We start from the raw sequence: 9,697 nt of genomic DNA on the forward strand, positions 1-9,697 counted from the left end.
AAGAAGATTTATGGATGTAATTCAAATTCTATCAAAATAACTCCGCAGCGCATGAACATCCAATTCCCACGAGACCAAGGACGGGACCCTAACTAGAAACACACACTTACCGATATAACTGAGCTATAGGGGACAGTTGTCTGTCTGTGTGCACAAGGCTTCCAAATTCATAACAATATTTTGCGTAAATGTAGCCTAATGTTACAGAAAGACATGACATGATCCACACAAATGATTACCTTAAATGAAGTTCTGAAAGTGTCCACCTCCATGCTGCAGAGACAAATTAATTCTTCATAGCATGCTGTCCGACACAGTGTTGCATTACTTGGGGATTATCGCTGATTGTGTCACTGATTAATTATTGTTTGGAATTCACTAAGAGTGCATGGTTTTGTAGCGTGCACTATATCCTTCAAATATCCCCACAAAAAGATAAACTTGCGACATAAGATCTAGAGATCGAAGTGGCCATAATTATTTGGACACCACATGGTCACCAAGTTCGTTCATGCAGTATCGCGAAGTGTGACTCGTGGCACCATCTTGCTGAACCCATCATTGGTTGATTTTGTCTTCTGTAAGGTGCCCAAGAAACTCATGGATTATGTTGATGTAATGTTCTGAGAAGAAAATTGGCCCAATAATTTTTTGCAGACTTACAGCACATCAAACACCAATTTTCGTGGAATGCAATGGCCTTTCATGCATTGCATGAGGTTGTTCAGTGATAAAAGAGTGTTTCACGTAAACTCACATGATACCTGATAACTCACAGGATCATGTCATGTCTTTCTGTACCATTAGGCTACCTTAATGGAAAATAGTAGGTTCCTAACAGATATAGTTTGTGGGAATACACAGAAATTACTTAGAGTTCTCCATTTAAAAAATCACTCCATAGAAGGAGACTTGGACAAATAATGGGTGTGGGGAGGAATGAGGGTAGGGGAGGACACATGGGGTGGAGAACAGGATACAGAAGCAAACTCTCAGGAAGGCCTGTATGTCTTTAAAATTTGTGTGCAAGCAGATGGCAGAATTGGCTTTATAAAATCCCATCTAAAGGATGGCATACTCCATGATGGCTTGCCTACAAAGCATGAAGATGCAGCTGTAAATGATTCTTATGGGATTTGAACACTGAATATAGAAAATTACAGAGCCAAGTCACTGCAAGTCACTGCTGAATTGCCCCCTGCCATTTTTACGTTCATAATCAAACGACTGAAGAAAATATGCCCACGTATCTTTTCAGCTATTATATCAGCCTCAAGCATATAACAAAATACGGAATTTGGTATCTGTCTCTGTGGTCGATACATTCAGTCGTTACTTATCCGATCAGGTGTCAGGTCAGGCTAGATTAGATCTGTGACTTGCTACAGGTATCATGTAAACCTGTACTAACCTGTTCCATGGTTGGGTTGTCGGCGACTAAACCGTCTCCCCTACCAGGTTTTTTGGTGAGGAGGGTGTTTGGATATGGACACCCAGCAGGATTAAAAACAAAACCTGTCAAAGGGCGGAGAAGCTCTTTGTGAGCCAACGGCCATCCATATCTCGTGCCCAACTATGTTTGCAGACATCCTCCTGCAGTTGGGTTACTTCTTATTAGGAGGTTGGTGGCAGGATTTGCACTCCGGCCACCGTAAAACCCTTCATTCCGCAAAACACAAAAACGCAAAGAAATCTGAAAACCCACTCCGTAGGAGTACCTCCTGTGCAGCTTCCCTTTGCAGGGCAGCTTACCGGATTATGGGATTGGGGCAAAGCCTTCGGGACCCCCAATCTTTGATAGGAGGGAATCCACGGGGTACCATTCCTGGGTCAGGTTGTGGGAGAGTGTATTGGAGTGGTGCTGAGGTGTCGTCCACCAGACGGCGCTCTCCATGGGTTAACCTGAGGCAGTCCCTTTGGGTGGGTTCCTGGAATGCCCTATCCCAAAGAGAGGATGGTCACCTGTCTCTGTTATCATCTGAGCTCAAGAGTTTGGACATCAGTATTGCAGCACTCTCTGAGGTTCGGAGACCGGATTGCGGCGAGATCATGGTGGGTGGTTACACCTACCATTGGTGTGGTCGCTGTGATGGTTACCATTCCCAAGGAGTTGCTGTAGCTGTGTCCAATAAGCTGACCCCAATGATAATTGAGGTAACACCAGTCAACGAGTGTATTATGAGAACTTAGGATTCGTCACTCCTTAGGTGTCATTTCCCTGCTCTCTGTTTATGCTCCAACTGAGGCGAGTGATCTCACCATGAAGGATGCATTCTACGCCACGCTCGATTCTGATAGATGATAGGGCATGTGGTCCTAAGAGCTTGTCTTGTGGTCTCCATCTCCCGACTAAATAAAACTTATTTTATAATTAAGTTAAATAATTTTTATGAATTATCGTTCATATTCCCGCGTCATCGGTTGGAGCATTTTGTTGAATTTTAGGTTAGAATAACTAATATTTCGTCGGTAAAATAATTATCACGATCTTGATATTTATCCAATAAAATTGTACGTTTCATTTATCAACGTTGCTGCGATTTTTCATTTTTGAAAAGGAGCCAATCAGCAACATCGTACGAGAGTGCTGCGGTACGGCAAATAGCGGGTCACGTGTGTAAACAGATGCTGTTTGGTGAAAAGTATCGGTGAAAATGGAATCAGTTGGTGTCAAATTTGGTGTAAAAAATAGGTGATATGCAAATGTTCCAGGTGCGGGTGGTGATGTTGTGCCATTTACCGAAAAAGGTGGAGAACATTCTTGAGTGCTGAAGATATTTGGAGCGATTTGGTGGGAAACCAGGCCGATTTAGCGAGGTCTTTCGTCCGTGATCATGGTCTACACTGCAGCGCATGTGAAAGTGCATTGCTGGACCCTGAAACTGGGGTTGCCACGCAGTGTGTTACCGGTATTTCACTGATTCTACCAAGCAAAAACGTACCCAAACTGCAAAACAGAAGCATCAGAATGTCACCCAATCATCCGGTAAGTTTAAAAGTAGCCTACAAATACATCACGAATGAGAAAATTGCATGTACAATCACGTAGGGAGGCCTATGATATTGGGTCAGGTTAGTCCCAAATGTTGTGATTTGTGTAGTCTACATGAATCATAAAATGTGGGACTCTTGTTTTTACATGTCGTAGATCGATTCCATATATCTTCGGGCTTTTTCAATATTCTGACATAACCCTGCCCTACAAAAGGTAGATGCCAACCATAGATATCCCTGTTGGAGGATTTATAACACGGGAGTCTAGGTTCTCGGTAGGGAGCCAACCTGCACGCTGCAAGACCCCGCAAAATGTTTGCTGCATGACTTGATAGAAGACCTTTCCAAATTTATTCTACCAACTTAATCATTAATCATAATCATTTTTTCCTCCCTTGTGAATGATTGTTTAAAATTCATCAGTTTTTATGTAATTTAGAATGTGCAATTTCTAAGAGAAAAAAAAATGTGTGCAGTTTTGAATGTTGAAATTTAGGTTGGTATTCCTTTACTTAAAAAAATAAGAGTCAGTTGGGGGAGGGCAAGCAAATGTTTTGAATTTTTTTTTGTTTTTTTTTTCTGCCTAACATGTGCACTGTATTTATCTGGTAGTCCATGTTAGTGCAATAATTATAACTGCATCAAAACTTGACAATTAAAAAAAATCTCAACAGCAGAGATACTAACACCAAAGAGAAAGTTATATTTAGAGAAGAAATATATTTCAGTAGGTTGCCACATACACTTTTTGATTAGTTTTTAAAGGAAAGTACAGCATTTTGAGGTTTGAAAATCTAGTTATTTCATTTTAAAAATACAGAGGAAAATTCTTCCAAGGAGCCATTTGCTTTAGAAAATTAGTTTCTTTTTAAATCCTTTATAGTGCTTCACAAACATATTTTTCCCAATTTAACCTATTTTATAATTGAATTGACCATTAATATGTGTAATTTTAGCAAAGTTTTAGATAAAGAAATCCTTACCCAAAATTTTCATTTTTAAAAATGATGCATTTTGGTTGTTTTTGGAAACTTTTTTTTTTTCAAGCCAAGCAGATCTGCTGCACATGTGTGTAAATTGATTGTTCCATCAGTTACATGTATGAATGATTAGGCCTAAAAATTGTTGTGTTGACCTCCACTGACAAGAATCACTAGGGCATTTGATTGTTTTTAATGTTCAATTAAACAAACTTCTGTTTTACTTTATAATTAAAAAAAAAACAACAACAAAAAAACATGCATGCCAATGTACCGACCCACCTGTAAATTCCACGAGAGCAAAATAACATTTTCTTAAGCCTCTGTTTTTGATTGTGCATGTGTTTGTTGTGTTTTTTTTTTCTGATTTCATAACAGTGCATGTATACACTTATGAGTTTAATATTTTGTGTTTGTTGTATACAGAACTGGATCCCTCTGCATTTTCTTCAAGCGGAGACAGAGACAAACATACATCTGCTACATCTGATGCAAGACACTTGCGTTCCACTTCTAACATTGCAAAACAGCCGACTAAATCTTCTCACATCTTGCCAACAGTTTGTATCGTATGCAGGAGTGGTAAGACATTTCAGGATTCAAGAATCAGAAAGCAGAAAGAACCATTGACACTTTGTGAACAGATTGATGGAGGCAAGCTTCGACCAGCTGCAGAGGAAAAAGATGACAAAAATATTCTTGTTCATATCAGAGATCGTGACTGTGCAGCTATAGCAGTCAGATATCACCGGAACTGCTTCAAGGGATACACAGAATATTTGAGAAGATCTAACCCTCGATATGTTCATGCAGCTACAGAACAGATATATTCTCAAGCATTTGACAGTTTTTGTAACAATACAATTGACCAGAAAATTCTGAAGAACAAAGAGATCTACCAGCTTACGTCATTGAAACGTATATTTGATAAGGCAGTAAAAGACATTGAAGGGAAGGACTCATCCAACTACAAAACCCATAGCCTGAAACAAAGAATCAGAAGGAGATATCCCCAGCTTTGCTTCATTCAGCCCCCCCAAAAATACCAGAGTGAACTGGTATACATTGACACCCTATCAGCTAAAGAGCTTGTAAGGGATACGGTCACCTCAGAAACAGACACAAATACAACCAACACAGATACAACTGATGCTGAGAAGTTTCCACCTCCAGTGAAACAGCCAAAACAGTGCAACAGAAGAGAGGTCGTACCTCAAATATCATCATTAAGAGAGCGTTATTCAAAAGCCCGAGATCTGAAGAATGCTGTGATGGATACAACAAACTCTACAACTCTTCCCTGGCCTCCAACCTCAGGTGACTTAACCATGGATGCTGCCCACAAGATAGTTCCAACCATGCTATACAACTTTCTTGCATGGGTTGTTGGAGCATCTGATGATCCAGAGGGTGTAAACCGTGTAAAGGTTGGTGATGTGCAAGACCATCGAATATTAACCATTGCCCAGGACATCATCTACCAAGCTACTAAAGGCAAGACAATGTTACCGAAGCAGTCATCTCAAGCAATGGTGGTACGGCTTCTTAGTGGATTGGCACAGCTAATAGGCTTACTAAATGGTTTTGGCTATAGCATTTTGCACACCAGTGTGTCTCGAGCATGATACTGCCTTGGCACAGCAAGAAGTCCAACGAGGTTCTCGAGCTCTTCCATCGTGCTTGCAGAAGTCTGTCTTCACAACTCTCATCTGGGACAACAATGATTTTGGGGAGCAGACACTTTCGGGAAAAGACACAACCCATAATACCAACGGCATAGCTGTGCAGCATGCAGAGATTCATCAGGATGCAGATGCACATTCTACACTTCCACCAGTACTAAGGAATGAGAGACAAGAAAGTGCTCATTACCAGCACCACATACAGAGGTGGTTACATTCAATGGTGAGAAGAAGTCGTCCCCGAAGGCATTTGCTGGCAATATGAAGCTGGAAATGACACACTATGAGCCAACTTTATATCCTCACAAGAAGAAAGATGCCGCCTTTTACATTACAAAATGGCCACAGAAACGTCTTCTTCCTGCTTGGACTGGATTCAATCAGTTACTGACATCCAGCATCCCACCAAAAGCAACCATTGCATACCTCCTGTTGTAAATGATAGTCCAACTGATGTGAATACTGTGAATACCATCCTCCATCGAAGCATTGAAATAGCAGACCAACTGGAGCTCCCGTCCGTTGTAGTAGTGATGGATCGGGCTATTTATGCTAAGGCCCAGACAATCAGATGGCAAACACCTATTTTCATGGATAGAATTGTGATAAGACTTGGGGCATTCCATACAACCATGACAGCTTTGGCGTGTGTGGGAAAAAGATTTCAGGATGCAGGATTGCAAGATGTCCTTATTGAATCCAGTGCAGTGGCACCAGGTTCTGTGAGTGGTGTGATGAATGGCCACAACTGCAACAGAAGCATCCGCTGCCACAAACTTATGGCAGAGGCATTACATCGTCTTTGCTGGCAAAGCTTTATGGAGAGTGTTCCTTTAGAAATGCAAGAGCAGTATCGAGATGTGATTTCATCATTACAATCATCATTCCCAGGCCAGTATGTACAGCATGTGGAAGGCGCATCCTTTCAGGCCGTGATGAATGAATATGACAGTTTCATCACAGAGGGGAACAAAATTGCTACCTTTGCTTTTTGGAACTCCGACCTGAAAATTATAGAGGACATCCTCCTTTTCATCAGGGTTACATGGGCAGGAAACTGGCACCTTCATCTTGCTGCAGTTAGGGCACTCCTACCATGGATATTTGCCTATGACCGAACCAACTACTATCGTTACCTCCCAGTCTATTGGTTTGAGATGAGCCAGCTACCTACTTCACATCAGTACATCTACAAAGAATTGGTCAGTGGACACTTTGCCGTTCAGCGACAAGATACTTACGGGTTTGCACAGGTAGCTTGTCATATGACGATTGAGCCAATGGCGAATAGAGACTCCAAAACAAGAGGTGGGATCAAAGGGTTCTCAACCAACCAAGGAGCTTCCAATCGTTGGATACGAGCGCACCATCAACGAGCAGCGATAAACATGACAATGTGAAGAGATGGCTGGCAAAGGGCAGAAATCTTCAAAAAGGGCAGACCTTACCAACAGTCGAATGACTCGGGATGAAGACGACGTAAACAACATAATGAGTACCATCATGAGCATGACGAATCCTTTCGAAAATGACCCGGAAATGGATGCTAATGATCTGTTTCACTTGTCATCTGGAGTCATTGCACAGATGATGTGTATTCTGACCTCATGACCGCAAAAGTAAAGGGCGATGAAGCTTTCTTTAATTTTTCTAAAAGCCGCTGGCAAGGTAATGATGTAGACCTTAACAAAACACTGAAGAAGATGAAATTGAAAACATTTTCAGATGCAGGCAAGCAAACCATCAAGGTTAAAGGTAAAGATGTTACTTTGAAAAGTGATCGTGAGTTGTTGGCAAACTGGTCATCATTGGCAAAGCACGAAAAGTGAATCTCAAAAGCTTGATGACATACTCGTTGAGCCTGTATCCACCAGCCCTTGCGACTTATGAGGGATGCTTAGTTAAAACTAACAAGGCGAGGCTGCTACACTACCTAGAAAGTGTACCTGAGAGTTCCCCTGTCGTGGACCCACCAAAGGGAGGCGTATGGGTAGTTGATGGCATGGCCATGCTTCAGCAAATGAGTTCAAAAGGAATGCCCGCAAGCATGGGTCAACTGGTGGAAAAAATTCTGAGACAGTTAGTGTACCTGGCACTAAGTAGTACCTCCAACTCTGTACACTTTGTAACAGACACGCATCCATCGATCAGTATTAAGGGTGCCGAGAGGAAACGACGGGCAGCGAGTGGTTCCCAGAGGATTAAAATATCCAAGGCAGACCAACCCGTACCTAAACAATGGAAGAAATATCTGGCAAACAGCTTCAATAAGGAACAGCTAGTTCACTTCTTGTTCAACCATTGGAGTACTTGTGGAGAGGACAACTTTAAGGGCATCACACTGTATGTTGCACATGGCAAGATGTGTCATTCCATCACACCAAGAAATGGTACCATCAGCACTGAAGACATACCGCAGCTCCATTCCACCCAATAAGAGGCTGACACCAGGATGCTCCTACATGCACATCACATCAGCATCCAAGGCATCAGAAGCATCATCATCAAAAGCCCAAACACTGACGTGTTTGTTATTGTGTGGCACTTGTATCGCACCTTGTGGGTTCCCAGTTGTATTTCCACACTGGCAGAGACGACAATGTATGTACCATTGACTTACAGGCCATACAGCAGGAGCTTGGAGATGACATCACAAAAGCCATCATAGGTCTCCACTGTTTCACAGGATGCGATTCTGTGAGTTCCTTTTACGGCAAAGGGAAAACAAAAGCAATCAAACTTCTCACCCAAAATAAATCCTTTTCCCATTCATGTCAAATGCTTGGCGATTCTTTCTCCGTAACAAACGAGCTTGTTTCTTTAATGGAGGATTTCGTTTGCAAGCTTTACAGCCAGCAGGAGTGCAGTCATGTCAACGATGCACGGTATTCTATGTTTTCGATGGCTATAAGAAACGAAAGTGTCATGCCACCAAACCGAGATGCCCTTATCAAACACGTACAACGAGCCAACTTCCAGGCAGCTGTTTGCAAGTGCAGCTTTGACAATCACCCAGATATCCCATCGCCAGCTGGACATGGTTGGAAATTGATCGATGTCAGCCTCTCAATAAACTGGATGGAAATGCAACCTGCTCAACAGAGCATTCTTGAACTCTCACGCTGCACCTGCAAGAAGTCCAAGTGCAAAGCATCAGATGCAGATGACCAGTGTTGTGTGTCTTTGGGGCTATGTTGTACCGAACTGTGCGAGTGCAAGAACTGTGACAGCATGCATGTACATGATGATGATGCTGAAGAAAGTGAAGAAGAAATGGATGTAGTTGGAGATATCTGCTTCGATGAAGAAAACTTTGAAGAGGAGGAATCTTTTTAATGGTAAGGTAAACATACATGGGATTATAACTACGGAATACTGTGTAAAGAAACCATTTTAAACAGCATATCTGTTGCTCTCACTTGCAACACCCGCATTCCCTTTTAATGGGGGACTATGGGAGGTGGATATTTTTTTTGTTTGTTTTTTGTACCCATACAATATTAATCTTGTTGGATCCATACATTTTTCCTCTAAAAAATTACCAAACATTACTTCTTAAGTGCAATTTAACAAACCTAGTCTCATTTTTTACAAACCGGAAGTGCAAAAAATCCACTTCCGTTTGTAATTTTTTGTCTAAACATAACCGCTTTTCACCTATTTTCAAGCAAGTCTTGCAATTCTAAATAGAGTCTAAGTGTTTCTATATGTTCACAGCATGTCCTGCTACCCATTGAATAAAAAATACTGCCATCTGTTGATCTAAATATTGTCTAAATGCATTCACCCACTGAGCTGCATGTGCTGACATGTAAACAGACATTCGTTCCTTCGATCTGCAAAATGTGACGTCGGCCATTTTGATGCGAATCTTTATCGGCTTCTATCGTTTTTCAGCTTTTCGTGATTTGCTCGTAATTTTTTCTAGGTTGTGAGTGGGCTACATCCTTGAAAATTGGCACAATTGTTGATTGTTTTATGTACTCTGATCTAATGAGAGCATTTTTGGAAAATATCTTTCGTTCAGAATTTATGGTAGTC

General features: G+C 41.5%; 1 pseudogene across 1 annotated transcript; it reads left to right on the forward strand.

Annotated features, from left to right (window-relative positions):
* Positions 1-2,883: 2,883 nt before the first annotated feature.
* LOC147020407 (uncharacterized) lies at positions 2,884-9,389 on the forward strand (annotated as a pseudogene). Its single transcript, XR_015061391.1, has 3 exons — positions 2,884-2,986; positions 4,401-5,810; positions 5,924-9,389. The product of XR_015061391.1 is annotated as an uncharacterized LOC147020407 (transcript).
* The last annotated feature ends 308 nt before the right edge of the window (positions 9,390-9,697 follow it).

Source organism: Eptatretus burgeri, chromosome 9 (genome assembly GCF_056783735.1).
Source record: "Eptatretus burgeri isolate ZD-2024b chromosome 9, Ebu_testis_v1, whole genome shotgun sequence".
Taxonomy (NCBI): domain Eukaryota; kingdom Metazoa; phylum Chordata; class Myxini; order Myxiniformes; family Myxinidae; genus Eptatretus; species Eptatretus burgeri.